General features: G+C 40.5%; 1 pseudogene; it reads left to right on the top strand.

Annotated features, from left to right (window-relative positions):
* The first annotated feature begins 1,352 nt into the window (after positions 1–1,352).
* Positions 1,353–16,782, top strand: part of LOC144707420 (uridine/cytidine kinase UKL1, chloroplastic-like) — a 34,855-nt pseudogene continuing 19,425 nt past the window's right edge.

The raw sequence follows: 16,782 nt of genomic DNA on the forward strand, positions 1-16,782 counted from the left end.
ACTCTGTAATATAGGTACGTCCTCGATCTGTCAACTTCTAACACAAAAATGTTTCACGAAAGCTTCAGCCTTGAATATTCTTTGTGTAATATTTCATGAATCTCTCCTCTAGGTATTCTTTTTGCACCGTCTATAAAATGTAATGTTGAAGAGTAAGCTGTAGGTTTACCGTAGGATGGTTCTATAAAATCCCGGGTGGTGTCATCCTAAGGCTGGATTCACGATCTATTGATATATGTTGTGGACATGTAGTATAACTATTGTTTGCAAGTGATTCTTGCGTATCCTATAACGTATTTCAGTTAACAAGTTTGTTGCGCCTGGTGTGTCCTTCTCATGTAGTTCACATGTAGTGACACATAATTTGTTCACTCCATGGTGTGGACAATGGCGGTGGATTCATGGCTCTTCTTTACAAATGTGAGTTTGGCACATTATGTGTTGTTAAATATAGTTCATATATATTGGTAGTGTGTTCCTAGACGGTGCCTGGGATTTGGAACAATTTGGGGAAGTAAGTGATCAACACGTGCTGCTAGTACTCTCTCCAGTTTTTGCAGTTCTGACCGTCAATGGGTCATTTTGTTGAGTTAATAGTGTCATCGGCCTGATAATATTAAAGATCATCTCTTGAGTTGATGGGTCATTTGTGGACAAAGGTGGTGGAGATGATGGCGCCGGTGGAGAGTATGTGTGTGGTGGGTGGCATTTAGGTTGCTCAAGTCCCATGCTTTGTGCTCTGGATGTGATTGTATCAACTGCTATTGTTGTTATTTCTTCACCCATTGATGTAAGCAAGTCTAATTTTTTGACATTGTCTATTCCATAGTACATAACGGATCTGTTCCTGAGCTGCAATCTGATGTCGGACGTTGTCGGTGATGTAATGCCCCTACGTTATGCATTGTCCTATGTGGATGTAAGTGCAGACCTTGACTCGAAGGGTTTCATCAAGCTCCAAACTCTGAGGTGGGCATCCGGTGACGTCGATGGGGACATTCTGACCCTCGTCAGAGTGACTCTGACGAGTATTGCGTGAAGCAAAATAATTCCACTGGGCTCCACCCGTACCTAGGAATTCACTAGATTTATAGTTCTCTATGTATACACTCTAGCCTTATCTGGCCCAAGCGCAGCAGAGTAAAGGCAAAAAAATACCATAGAAGATAATATAACTAACAAGCGAGGGGAATGACATACCTCGTGGGTGGTGTTGCGCGCCATTGGTGTATATGCCCGTGTGATGGCCAGTGCGGGCAGGTAGTGTGGAGGCATACTGGAGACGAGCTAGGCGTCCCTCGGCAGGCAATGGAGACCTGGTGCTAGAGCAGAAAGCAAGAATCAATCGTAGGATGGCGAGTGTGAGAGACAAGTATCTTGCGGCAGTGGTGTGCCTTGAGCTACCACCCAAGCGCGATGGGCACGTCTGCAAGGGGGGGGGTTCAGGTCGTAGAGGCGAGGGGCGGCAAGCAGCATTAAGGCGCAGTGTAGAGTGGAGCAACGACACACGAGTCGACGCATTGGCTCGGGTGAGCAGCAAGCACAAGGATCTGGCGTGGAGATCCTCGAACTGGAGGTGCATGTGTGGCAGGTCGGTGCCAAGTATGGTGTGAGGTTGGCCACAAATGACAATAGTGTTGGTGCACGGCATGACAATAGTGATGGTCGATGATTTGGTATTCCCCATGCCATGTGTTTACAAGATTTGAGTTAGCTCATCAACCATGCCCTTTAGTGCTTTAACCATTTTATCTATATTTGCCTTCAACATGTGTGTTTTGCACTAATTTGGCATCAATGAGGCCTCTTGTATTAGATTTTGTATATCTATTAGGATGTGCTATTGCTGCACAATACTCACTGTTCTCTGCAGCAACTTTAGTTCACTCCAACCCTTCATTATTGTACTTGCTCACACTGTGCAGCATCACCATCACCATCACCATCAAAATCAGCCTGACCTTATGGCTGAATTATTGACAGAGTATTCACACAATATCATGGCCCAGCACCCCATGGTGAGGGTAGGTTGTGGTGTACTCCTTGAATCACTCCCATGTCATGTTAAATGACTCTCTCACTTTCTGGTGAAGGTCTCCAATAGCCTTTCGGATCATCTTTGTCTATCCAATAGGGAAGAAAATCTTCAAAAAGGCCTGCTCTATTTCATCCAAGCACTTCAACCCTTATTATTAAATATTATTTTATTAGAGTGAGTAGAAATAGTCCCATCCTATTTATCTCTAGTGGAACAAAATCATTTCATTACCCTAGAGATAGTTTCTGCCATAATCAGTCCATCTAATGTTGCTCAGTCTGAGTCATGGGATGAAACAATGTCTTCATCTGATTGTGGGTTAATTCACTCCGCTAGTGGATATTGCCATTATCTTCACCTGTTCATATGATGTCAATGCTCACAGGTAATGGTTCTTGCTACAACAAGGGATTAAGTAGGATATTTACTTGAATTAGTTACCTAGTGACTAAAGGATAGTAAATAAATTTGAAGATGATATGCCTAGGGTTTTGTTAAAGGTTTTGATGAAGTTTTCTACTAACGGTTTTGAGTAAGAACAACAATACAGGTACTTTTTATTCTCAGAATATAATTCTAAATTAACTTGAAGTGCAAGTGCCGAAGAACATACCTTAACATTTAATTTTTGTTATATATAGAACTCTAGATAATGATATCAAAGTAGAAGAAAGACATGAAAAATCCCAAAAAACTGAAATGAATTTTCACTTGGGTTTTTGTCTAGATTCTGCAGTAGAAATGTAGAACAACTATCTTTATTTCACAAACGGAAGACTCAAATTAAGTAAGGAAGTGCAAATGATTTACCTTTAATTTACAAGTGATAAGCTCAATTTTAGTGGTTTCTACTGGTTATTTATCAGTTAATGCGTGTGAGGATTGAGCTTATACAACGAAATTTATAACCTCACAGCTTAGGGTGAGTGAGGGTCGATCCACAGGGAGACGGCAAAAAAACAGCAGAAGAATTCTGTCTATCAAATCAGTTATTTTAAATCTCAATACTCAAGTATAAACGCTGGTGAATGATCTTCAGTACAAACGACAGAGTTTTCTTTAAAAGTCTCAGTGCAGGAAATATTCAGTAAGGATTTCGTTTACTGAGGATTTGCCCTTGCCCTTTGGGACAATTTCACAAACACCCAGCGGGTGTTTGTGCACGCGTGAGCGCTTGCGCGTGGCTGCTGCCGGCGGCGTGTGCGCGCAGGCAGCTGCTGCAAGCTGCGCTTGCTCGCGGCGTGCCTGCGCGCGGGCAGCTGCTGCGCGCGGGCGAGCCTGCGTGCGCCGCTGCTGCAAGTGGCAGCTACGCGCGGGCTTGCTACGCACTACGCTGCTGCAGGCAGCGTTTGCGCGCGGGCAGCTACTGCGCACGCAGTGCTGCTAGCAGCTTGAGCCGTTGGCAACCTAGGCTGAGGCCTGGGTCGCTGGCGGTTTGATTGCTGGCTGCGTGTGAGAAATTCTAGTGCAAATTCAGTAGAGGGCTATAGATTTTTTTGAGGGAAAACAAGAAGTAGGATGAATTGAACACAAAAAACTTTGGATTAACTAAAACATAAACAACTCTGGTTGGAGATTGCTGAAGAACCTTGCAGGTTGCTTCAAGCCCAACCGAGGTTGTCCAAGAGGGAGAAGAATACGAAGCTGAACCAGCTCAATCACTCTGGCTTCGTGTCACGTCCTGTCCGGCGAGTCGGCGATCTTCTTGAGTGGGTACTCTTCAGCTTGCCTCTCCTCCCAGCTCCAATGGCTCATCAGCTACTAGAGGGTCTGCAGAACACCTTCCTCTCCAAGCCCTAGCTTCCTTAGAGAAAATTCTGGACAACCTAAAATCAACTCTCAAGAGTGTATTTATAGGTTTCTCTTAAGTCATGCCCAGGGGCATTTTCGTAATTTCTGCTTCTTTGAATTTTTTCCCGCTCCTCTTGATCCTCGTCTCTTTCCTTGATCTTCTTAACCTGTCTCTGAATGTTTACTAACCATAAAATGTTAAATATATTCCACTTGATTCAAAGGATCAAGTGGGGTTAGTGATTTCATAAAATGATGCATATGCATGATATTAGCATGAATTAACATTATAATTTTGATGAATGAAAACTAAAAAGTTTAATTATTTGATGACATATTTGAGAGTCATCAACAAGTACTGAATCAACTCCTACCCATTATATTTTCCTTCACCAACTACATAATCTGCCCATATTAGCGTCCTAGAAAAATATGAAATAAATCTACTTTTTTCACTAGTTAAGGGCGCATGAATTTGAAGGTACTTGTAAAATATACCGGACAAGTAGTAATAAAAAATAAAATCCACTCTAAGGGATTCAGCCCCTAGAAATGACACCAACTTGATGAATACAAATTACAGGTGTAATTTTTATGTTGTAAGTTATGTTGCCTGATTCAAATAAAACTTTCCATAATATAATATTCCTAAAATAAACATATAGTAGGAATCAGGTTGTCTCCACAGGGAATGACCTTAAGAAATGAATTTAATGGGTTGTTAGGGTTAAGGATAATTCGATACTGAGACGAGTGTTTAGACAATTGGAGTAACAACAATTTAAGGGATTATATGAGTAATAATTGAGAAAGCGTTAGTGTAGAAATTTAGCCATTTTTAAGTTAAAAAGTGTAATAGAGGGAGAAAGAAGTCAAGATAATATGCAATAATTATTGATATTCGACGTTGTTACGAGACTAGAGATAGGGATAGACAATCTATGATGTTATTTACATTACTTGCGTGGGTAATATTTTATAACTATAAAAAGTATTTGGGAAGTAGGGTGATGATTGGAATTTATGATATTCTAATTGGCACTGAAATTAAGTTAGATATTAAAATAACTATATTCCGAGTTTGAATTAAAATATAAATAGGTACAAACAAAGAGATTACAAAGTATTGTACAACTAGAAGGTTAGGTGTACAGTCAAAGAGGTATATAGAAAAGAGATATTGCAATTTGATATCTAGTGCAGAGGATATTTATTTTAGTGAGACATGGGATAAGGAAGAACATATAAATGCATATAAAGCTTATGAAACATAGAAGACAGATCTTATTGAAGTATGTTTAGATCCATGAATTGGAAAGCATAGTAGAATACAATAGAAGGACTTAGAAGGAACTATGGATTAATACGTAGCAGTTTATATGATCAATAGGTAAATTAGAATAACAACAAATAAGTTTATAGGTATAAAGTCTTGTAAGTATTTTTTGGGTATTATTGTAATGTGAAGTTGTTAGGAAAACGAGATAAAGTGGAGGAAGTTCCTCGATGCGAGCTTTGTATTGAATAAAATGATTCAGAAAGGCTATAATCACAAAATTCTATGAAACTCAACCAAAATTCAAATTGAATTAAATATTTGAGTGCACGGAACTTATCCTAGATAAGAAGTAAGAAGGAATAAAGGGTGTGTATCGCTAAGATTATAATTTTTGTTGGTAGATTTTAATTATTGAAGATAAGCTTATAAATATAATATTTAATACGTTTTAGTTTGGTATTTGTAAGCTGAAGTCCTTACAAAAATGACATAAAGTTGGGGATTTTCCTCGATGCGATGTTTGTATTTAATAAAATGCTTTAGAAAGGATGTAAAATTAAATCACAATGAAACATCGTTCAATCTTTAAACTAAATCAATTATTTAAGTACTAATAATCAAACTATTATCCAGATTGACTAAAAAAATGAAACTATTGCTGATTCCAGGAACAAGGGTTGGGGATGCCAGTTGCTGTCATCAAACCTCAATATATAATTTACCCTTTTATTATGCTCTATGGTGCTGGAAATCTGGGCTTTCCAGTCTTTTTGTGATGTGTTCCTTGAATGTCCAATGCTTCCTTAAAGTTGTCATGAAATGGGTTGTAATGAGGAGAAGCTGATAATTTCTCTAGTGTACTTGTAGTTCTTGGGATAAGAGATACTCAATTAGGGCCCCATGATCCCCTTTTCATGCCTCAGAAGGGTATCCAATGGCGGCAGATAGCACAGACTAGACATGGGGTTCCTCCCAGGCCTTTCATCGCCTCTAGCAATCACCATTTGCCAGAAACCATCGCTTGGCCAAAGGAGGGTGATAGTGATGGGCGCATATCACATATTGGATTACTGTAAGTTATTCTAGATAATGACTTACAATGAATCAAGGGCTAATACTTATAATATTATATGACTATTAGGTAGATTTAAATAACAGAAACTAAGAAGCCTATTGGTGCAATATTTATTCAGACTTTATTTTGCAGGAGCTACCCATTGGCTGTGCTACCCATTGTCTCACTATATTGACCCTTTTTGTGTTCCTACGTGACCACTTCTTACACATTAGGGCTTGCCAACAGTGAGCAGCTGAAGCACTCTTTCTCACCCCCATCTGACTTGCTTGAGCGCTTTACGCCTTTTGTGGCTCTACTGCTATTAAGCAGTTCTTTTATTTTGTTCTTCTTTTTTTGTCCCACTTTTACTATATATTTCTTTAATTATTCTTAATCATTGCACAATATACACTAACATACGCAAGATAATAGCTACACATCTCTTAATTTAGACATTTTAAACATAGTTGTATCTACACTAATGGGCAAACAAGTTAGACAAAAAATATATGAATTAGTTTTTTTTACCCAAATGTCCCATTTAATACAATAAATGAATATTCTTAACAAATAGATGATAATTTTGATAATATGAAAAAATATCAACATTAACATACATAACATTTAATACCTCACTTTGGCTTCGCCAGTTAACTAATTTTTATTTGGGAATAATAATGTAAGTGGAAGAGCTTAATAAATGGTAGATATCAATTACTCAATTTAGATCCAACTAGTTACAACACACACAACGAGCCTATGGAGCATTTCATATGGACTTAGGTAGAGTCGAGATATCTGTTAGTGTCAAAATTATGGGACTAGGGGAAGCTGAAGATAAAGTAGCTATTGCTGATATAGGACAATTATACGATGAAAAAGCTAGATGAACAAGCTAGGTGGAGTGAAAACGAGCAAGATGAAGTAAGAATTTTATTATAATCAAGGTGTGAAGTCATGGTTGATTCTGGACTCAAAAGACTATCATTATAAGAAAAGGCACACTGTATTCATAAAAGTGGGCGTCATTGTGATATTCTTGCAATTTTCATGGGCTATTATACTTAAATGCTTCCAATGAACTTAATGTTTTCTTTCAATGATAAAAAAATAAAGGAACCTCTATATGTAGAAGGATGATTGCCACGCAAAGAGCACTCCACTGAATCTAAGCACTGATTTGGATCCATCCACCAGTAGTCAAATTATCACTCAGAGTATATGTAGATGAATTACTTTATCCTTATTGTTATAGCCCAGTGGGGTAGATAGAGAAGGGAGAGGAAGCAGGTCCGTCCTCATCCTGGGAGAGAATAAAATCAGTATCATGAATTATTTAAATTATAAATGTTCACAATAAATTATCGCCAGATTTTGAGAAACTTAAAAAATCAACAAAAAAGATAAACATGTACATAGAGAGAACAGAGAAAAAGAATGGTCGTCCTCATTACAGGATATAAAAAAGTCCCATCTTCAGCCACTCAGACAAGCCACGCAGAATGGATGCTCATAGTCAGACGATGGAGAAGAAAACAAACAAAGGCTCTTTCATTTAGGTTACATGTCGGGGGGATAGACGACGGTTGATGGAGCAAACATCAGATGGTCCCTTTGGAATAGTGTCCCCCATTCCTTCTTTGCATCCAAACTTTGCGCCGTAGGCACCAACAGAGAAACTCTCTAATTGAGATCCCCCAAAAGAATTGTCCGGATTCAGAAGTCATTGATGTCATTTTCAGAAATTAGACTATAGTATTACAATCTGTATCGAGTGTAGTTTGTGTCTTGATTTGGCAAATGTTTATCGCTCGTGGTGGACGGTTTTCCTTGACCACTGGTTGAGGAAAGTAGGGCGAGAGAGGATCTTGATACTTAAATATCAAAAATGCATGCAGTGTCTTGGCGGTGACGCGGTTGCACTATCGCTTTTCTCTGGTGGCTCCGCTTGATGATAGATGGCAGTGGAATAAGTAGAAGCTCTTTCTTTAAAGGAAGAAGCTCTTGATTCATTTCCAGCATAAAATAGATTCAAAGGTCATTAATGTCATTAAAATACATTGAAATTTCATTAAATACATTTTCAAAGAGTAGATTCAACACTCAGAAAATAGATACAAAGGTCACCAGAATCTGGCATTGATCCATTTTCAGCAAAAAATAGATTCATTTTCAGAAAATAGATTTTAAATTTTAGCCAAAAATAGATTCAAAATCTCAGAAAATAGATAAAAAGTCAACAGAATTTGTCTTTGATCCATTTTCAGCAGAAAATAGAATCAAAAATAGATTCATTTTCAGGAAAATAGATTTTAAATTTCAGAAAATAGATTCAAAATGCAACAGCATCTATTGTTGAATCATTTTCACTATAAAATATATTCAGAAGTCATAAATTTCATTAAAATGCATTCAGATTTTCATTAAAATGTATTTTTAGAAAGTAGATGCAAAATCGCAGAAAATGGATACAAAAGTCAACAGAATCTGCCGTTGATCCATTTTCAGCAGAAAGTAGATTCAACCATAGATTCATTTTGTGAAAATAGATTCAAAATTTAAGCGGAAAATAGATTAAAAGATCAACAACATCTATTGTTGATCCATTTTCAGTGGAAAATAGATTCAAAAGTAGATTCTTTTTCACCAAACAGACTCTAAATCTCAGAAAATATATTCAAAATTTAACAGCATCCGTCGTTGATCCATTTTCAGCATAAAATAGATTCAAAAGTCATTAAGTTCATTAAAGTACATTATTTCAGATAATAGATTTTCGTGGATTTTGAATTATTGTATTTCAATACTTCACTGCCAAACATGTGGGGTACTCGATGGACACACAGGAAAGTAGGGTTAAAAACACGGCGCCGCAGATTTTGTTTGTTGTCGTACCTGCTTTTTGATATTGAGTGGGCTCAAATGGAAAACAGAGACAAACTGTTCTAAGTCCAAAGTTTTTAGGGTATGGTGTTGTCTTTTTTTATAGCATATGCAAACAAAACTCCATCAAATCGACAACCATTTTTTGAATTGGAATCTTACTACTCATCCTTCTCCTTTCCAGAGCAACTTGCGTCGAACTGTTTGAACTGTTCGCTCAATGTAACTTGTGTCGAACTGTTCCCTCAATGGTGCAACTTCTTTGTTTCTTTTGAACTACATGTCATGCAACTTGTGTTGAACTGTTCGCTCAATGTACCAACTTCTTTGTTTCTTTTGAACTACATAAAGGGTAGTATGTTAAACTAATGAACCTCAACAATGATGATCAGAGAGTTCTTTCTAGAATTTGGGATAGAATAGAAACACAAATATTTATGATGGCAAAATGAATGTTTTGGCAGATGGTTAAAATTCAACCGCACCTGCCGTTGACCCATTTTCAATAGAGGATAGATTCATAAGTCATTCATTTAATTAAAATACATTCAAATTTTCATTAAAATACATTTTTCAAAAAGTAGATTCAAAATCCTAGAAAATAGATTTAAAAATCAATAGCATCTATCGTTGATCCATTTTTTGACAGAAAATAGGGAGAAAAATAGATTTATTATGTTCATAAAAATCCAGTAAAATACATTTTCAGCAGAAAATAGATTCCAAATTCATTATTTTCATTAAAGTAAAATAATCGTTAATAAGGGCTCCAATGAATCTGAATTAAAAAGTATGAACAACACACGCATACAAATTTTGCATGGGGTTATCCGCAGCCGCATCTTCTAGAACTATATGGAGATGCTTCATGAAAGTTGATAAAACCCTAATTTCTGTCTTTATTTCATGTTATTAGCACAATTTTATGCATTTAAAATGCTTAAAATGGGGTTGTTATCATATATTTACATGAAAATAGTGTTTTCAAGTGATTTCTGATTTTTCCCTAATTTTCTGTTAATTCTATGAATTTTAAAGGATTTATTGAAGCTCAAAATAATTATTTTTGAATGAAAATGGCATATTTAATATTTTATTTCAACATTTATCAGCATGGGAATGAATCAGTAAATTTTCTAGAATTTTTTAGAATTTTTTACGAATTTTTAGGATTTTTCTGAGATTTATTTGAAGAGGAAATGTATTTATTTCAAGGAAAAAAGTATATTTATAATAGAAAAAAAGTATTTTTATTATTTTCGAACTTTCAAGGGCCTTTTTGCGAACTTTCGTTGCAAAAATACCCTAAAAACAGCTCTCGGTCGCCACTGCAGGCGTAAAGATCCAATTTAAAATTTTCCAGGGTTTTATTGCAACTTTTAATGTATATTTTTAATATTTTTAGGAGAAATCGGAGGACAGAGAGTGCGCCAAGGGCATATACGCAATTACTTTTGGGCGGCGTCCAAAAGAAATTCCAGGATTTTTAAGGACTTTTCTGCAAAAAGGAGGATTCAAAATGCGCCAGCCAATGTGAGAGCGACACGTCATTGCGTGTTTAAAAATGAAATTCATAAACAAATCAATTTTAAATCCAATGGATTAAATTGGTTCAAAATTGATTTATTAATAACTTTTGATGCTGAAGTCTGATTGAGATTATTTTTTTATGGATTTGTTCGTCTTGATCCCCTCTTTCTATCTGTACAGTTGGATCATTCAGATCCAGCCTACATTGATAGATAAATATTAAGTACTAAACGGGGGTAAAATGGTGGTTTTTACCATATAACCTAAGTATAAAAGCTAAATTTTGAGAGGGGGAGCTTATTCTTGATGGTTCTCTATCACAGCTGCAAGACAGAGATGAGTCCCACCTTGGATCAAGTTATGTTGTACTTTTTCCTTGATTGTATTTGGATTTGTGCATTTTGAATGAGATTAGTTCAATTTCTTGTTTCTTCTTCTTGGTTTTGATCTGAAATTCTAAATCACCTAGCTTGAGCGGCATGTACAAGCCCTAACTAGGATTGAGAGGAGAATTTGAGGGATTCAACTAAGCATTCAACTGCATTCCAAAGAAAACTCTAAGAGAATTTTGTTTTAATTCTTAGGAGATTAAATTACCCCCATTTCAGTTCTGAATTATCAAAGTTGCAAAAACAAACCAAACTCAAATTAAAAATTCCCTTTTAACCTCTCTAATTGACCTCTTGGATCCTTTTATTAGGATTAAAGAAGCCAATTTAGAGCTCCATATTTCTTCTATTCATCTCAACTCTTCTACCCCCTTTCTAAATTCTCGTCTAATTAGGGTGACTTGGTCCTCATTGAAGATCAAATTCAGTTTAATCAGAGTGAAATGACCAATATAATCACCAAATCGAATTCCTTACTAGCATCCCTTGGACGACACTCGTACTTATCACCAACGTCTTAAGTGGAGTTCTCTTTGGAAATTCCAAACATATAAATTTCAGTGGAAGATTGCAAGTTTACAAGGCGGATTACGGACTGCAGTTTGTTGAAGTTCACGCGGTTCTGAGGAAAATTGAATTTACAAAGGTAAATTTCTCACCGCAAATTCCAAAACAGAAAATATTGTTTGAGGATTGGAAGTTCACGTGGCTTAGAGAATGCCGCGACCTACAAATGTCAATATCTCGCTGGAAATGCGTTGAATTAGAGCAATCTGCAACCACTAACTTGCATGTCATTTGTTGCTACGGGACCATCCAGCTGACGCCAAGACGTGATGACTCCAGCCACGCCAAGCTGCTTGCGCCAATGCTCGCCACCCGGGGTTTAAGTACTCCACGTAAGCATCTTATCTTTGTTTTTTTTATTTGTTTTGTCTCTGTTTTGTTTTCGTTCTTGGATTTTACGAACTAGGACGGTATTTTGGGCCTCGTCCGTATTATGTTTTCATTTGATTGTAACCGTTAAAGAGGGGTCGAACCTGTCTAGCGACGGTTCGTCCTCCCCACAATCTCACTTGGCACCTATCCTCATTATATAAGAGGATAGCATGCCCAAGTGAAGGTTGAGGCATTTGTTGAAGAAATTTCCAAACTCGTCTCCACCTTATTGTAGGTAGACTAGAGAGTAGCGAGGAGTGGCTGTCCTCGCCCACGTCGAGATTACTTCGTGGTTAGAACCCGTGCCATCACGTCGAGATCAATCCATGACGACATGTCTCAACGCCCGGTCAAGATCACTCCGGGATGCCTAAAGATTCAAGAACTCGCCAATTCTTGTGCCCAGAAGACTCCTCCGTCTAGATCACTCCAAAGGTGTTGAAGGTTCAAGATTTTTCACTGCATCGAGAGCATCCGGCGCCAAGAATGTCCATCCTTGGGTTCCTGGGGCGGTTAGCCTTCAAGAAACCATCGTTCTTGGATGCCTTCGCATCACCAACCCCGTTCTCCATCTTGCATCCTGTCACCAGCGGAGCACCCCACCGTACCTACACCACCATCGTTCCTGCACCACTGGCACCGAGCAACGCCCGCGCTCTTCTCCGCCACTGTCCGCGCACAACCTTGCCGTCCACCCTCAGCAGCATGCCGCGCCGTTCTCCACCCGCCTGCGAACGCAGGCAGACCTCTATCCGCGTGTGCGTCCATGCCTCGGCGCGCGCCGGCTTCTGCCCGCGCATGGCCCCGTTGTCTGCCCTCTACAGCACGTCGTGCGTGTCCATCCGCCCGCTTGCTGCCGCGGCGTCCCAACATCCTGCCCGTACGCCAGGTCTTGCCTCACGAGCCGACCCCTCTGCCCTTACGCAGGCTGCTGTCCTGCCCGTTCGGCCACGCCACCGCAGGCGCTAGCTCCTTGCCAACGCGCCCATCGTCCCCCTCGCACGTGCGTCCCCCCCCCGCACGCGCCGACTCCTTGCCGCACCCAGGGCCTGTCTACCCGTAAAGGGCCACGTGTGAGCCCATGCCTGCACGCGCCGGTCCCTCCGCCAACCGTGAGGCCCTTGCTTGCGCTCGGTGCTGCCACCCACTTGCCATCGTGTGTGAGTCCTCGCCCGCGCACGTCCTGCCGGTGGTCTTGCCGGCTGATTCGTCTTCGTCGCCTGACGTCCTAAACAACTTACGGTGCCATGGACTGGCGCCAATCAGGTACTTACTTGTCTCCCCTCTGTTATTTCTAGCATTACTATCAGGTGCAGTGGCGTCCCCCCCATCACTTCCTCTACCGAATTTACACAAATATTCTCTATAGGATAGCCTTCTTGTTGAGTGATAGGACTCTCTTGCGGTAAAGGATCTTAGTCGTTGACTTAGACGGTGAACATCTCTGGGCCGTCAAACGCTCCTCACCACTAGATGTCGTAGTTGGTTTTTCAAGGGTCATCAGGAGTCTAATCCGATCAATATCTCCTCTTGGTGGACGATGTTGATCACCTTCCCTATCGGAATCAGCTTATTTTGCTCACTAAAGGGGTTTCATAACGTCCATTCATTCATATTAATTACGACCCAATCATCTTCTCCTGTGACGTAATACGAGCCGTCGATCCTGGCACACCATCGTATTACATCATTTGTAAACTCGCAATTTTCCCTCAAAAATATTGGCAGTAATCGGTAAAACGAGGAAAATCGGCAGCCACTAATATGCCTGGCATCTGAAAGCTCACCCCAAAAAATCACCATGATCATCGCAACGCTGAAACACTAAATTCAAAAAAAATACCCCAGGTGAATCACTATGAGCATTGCTAGCATACTTGATCTGCTTTCTCCCTTCCTTTGACTGGCGAACAAATACCCTAGGGTTCTTGATCCTGACGAACCTCCCGACCCCCACTCTCTTGTACACGATGTAATCCCCCGGCCTAGGCGTATCCCTTAAGAAATGCTTCTCTCTCTTGTGCACGACCTAAACTCCAGAACAAATGGCTCTCTCTCTCTCTCTCACTTCTCTCATTCTCTCTCTTCTATCTCACTCTCTTGTCACCCAACCACATGCCAAAAGGTTACATGTATTCCTATTATAGTAGTAGAGATTACAAGGGAAAATTCTGTCATATCTACTTACTGTCGTTCTGGCAATTCCCAATGTATTCCAAGAAAGTTAGACATGAAGTTAGTGAAAGACCTGCTTAGATTACAGAAATATAGGTTTAGCAATTTACAAAGAGAAATATGAACCTAAGCTACGATTCTTATTAAAAGTCTTGCTCTCACAATTTTTGATGTAACACGTAGTTGCCGGGATGAATCAAAATGTGTCACAACACTGTGTAGAGACTAACAGGAAGTCTAGTAGTGCAATATGATGATCGAATGATGCTAGCAAATTCAATAAATCAATATACGGCAGTGCTGATTGTCTATAGCATCAATTAAAGCAACAAAGTTTGATTAAACAAACCGAGACTTCCCAACGTCCCTTTGGACCGACTAGACAAGTAGGCAATGAGGGCTATTTTTAGTACCCAGATGCATCCAAATCATTTACCATTAAGGCCTAGCGGTATTGCAAATAAATACCCTACCTCTCCACAAGTGGTGGCTAGTCCTATCACGGAGTATCAAGTTTTCAGGTTGGGGAACACAAAATGTCAGTACCGAAAGAAGTAAGTTGACTACGAGTGTAATAAAGAAAATAAACCATGTATGGGTTAGGACGCGCCATCCGTGGCGATGATCATCTAGAAGCTCACATCAGAGTAGCTGGACTAGTTTCCGGGTGTGTGCGGGCTCACTGTAGGAATAGAGAGTTGTGTGCAGGGAATGCACGCAGGCGGGCGTGTTAAGACGGACGAGCACAGGTGGGCGCACGCAGGCGGGCGTGTTAAGACGGACGAGCACAGGCGGGCATGGGAAGACGAGTGCGCATGGACGGACGCCAACATTCAGGTGCACATAGGTAGCCGCGCACATGTAGGCGCCTATGGGCAGATGCACATAGACGCGTGCGAGGGGACGATCACGCACGGGTAGATGCGGGCGCTCGCAGAGTCCTGGGCGAGTACATTGATGCGGGCGCATGCAGAGAATGCCATGCGCGAGGAGCGCGTCGAGCGTGGGCACGTGCAAGCGCGTGCAGGCACACACTGTGTGTGGGAGAGCATGGGGAGCGCGCACGGCCACGCGGGTGTGTTTGCAAGGATGCGGCAGACAGGAGGAGTAGGCAGCATCGGCGGTACCACCAGCAGCAACAGGGACGGCAGCAAAGGTGGCAGCTGTTGCAATGGTGGTAGGAGTGGCACAGGCGGTGGGTATTTCAAGAACAACACTAATAAAGGTGTTCTTGGCGGTTCTTGCACGACAACTCGATAAAGAAACTGACTTCTCAATTCAGCCTCCAAGAATGGACACGAAGTAAGCATGCCTATGATGGTTCCTCTCACACAATGTTCTCGATGTGGATAGGGGAGACGTGCTGGGGCGACTCCAAGATCTACTCAACAAAACGATAAAAGAAAACTCCCAATGGGAGAAGGCGGCAGCCAATTGATAATGAATTTCAATCTTAATTAACTCCAAGGCTTCCTTAGGCATGGCGTCCCTTTATTTAGTAGGCCTAAATGGGCCGAGATAGGGGAATCGTCATGTCATGAGGATTCCCCACAAAGTACATCAAATAGAGCAAAAATAATGAAAATGTTTGAAGCCCAAATATACAGTACAAAGAAGGGCTGACCAAGCAAGGCACGAGGAGCGACGTGCAAATTTTTTAGCAAAAGCCACAGACTGGTTATTCAACGTTCTTCAAGATGTAAAGATAACAAAAAGGGCGAGTTTACGAGCGGGTTAGGCGAAGGATGCTGGATCACTCTACCAGGAAGCAATATGACCCTAGTGAATAACACAGTATCTGTCCTTCCCTCAATGCATTACACGGCTTCATATGCTGGGAGGGCCCACTGGACTTTGAAGCTATTTGGAAACTAGCATCCGTCAGCTTGAGGACTTGCTGGTGAAATTTGGGGAGATTATTCACAACTGAGCCATTACTATGACCAAGTGTCTCCCTAGTACCATGTTAAGGCCCTTCAACCAACCCATAGATGCCCAGACTAGTAACACTTGATGAATATAAGGGAAATCAAAACTAATCTAGGAGACAATAAATAGTGTGCGTATTTTCCGCAGCCATCTATTTCCTTCCCCTATCTACTTGTGCTCTTACCTGACCTACTACCACTTCTGCAGCTGCCAAGTCAGCTCGTGGACATCATGCCACAGAGACATCAAAGGAAACTAGCCATCCTCTCTCTATTTGATACGTTATTTACTCAGAAGTATCAAAGAATAAGAAAGAGACAAAGAAGAACAGTAACTGACATATGCAGGGGCGCACTTGAGAATGTCTTTAAAAGCCAACTCGAGTAGGAAATGGGGGCAGAATGAGTAGCCGAACAAATAGAGGCCAGAGCAGCGGAGCTTGTGGCAGGAGAGGAGCTGATCACGCTGGAGACGATAACTTCCTCAATCTATCTTCTTCAATACCTTGTGCTACATATTGATGATGCTGTCAAATTTGCTACGTTGATGTTGAATTTCAATAATACATCACGTGTTCAGGATCGACTATTTCCTTGGGTTCTAGGAGTCCATGTATAGACTTGGATTCAGACAAAGAGAAGTGGGGAGGAGAGAGCTGACAGTGCTTTGGGGAATTTGCCTCCACAGAAATGAAGTGATATTTCAAGGTAGGACCGCCTCTACAGACGAGCTAGTCCACGAGGTGGAGAGACTTATGGCGTCATGGTTTCGA

This window comes from Wolffia australiana, chromosome 9, assembly GCF_029677425.1.
Source record: "Wolffia australiana isolate 7733 chromosome 9, ASM2967742v1".
NCBI lineage: Eukaryota > Viridiplantae > Streptophyta > Magnoliopsida > Alismatales > Araceae > Wolffia > Wolffia australiana.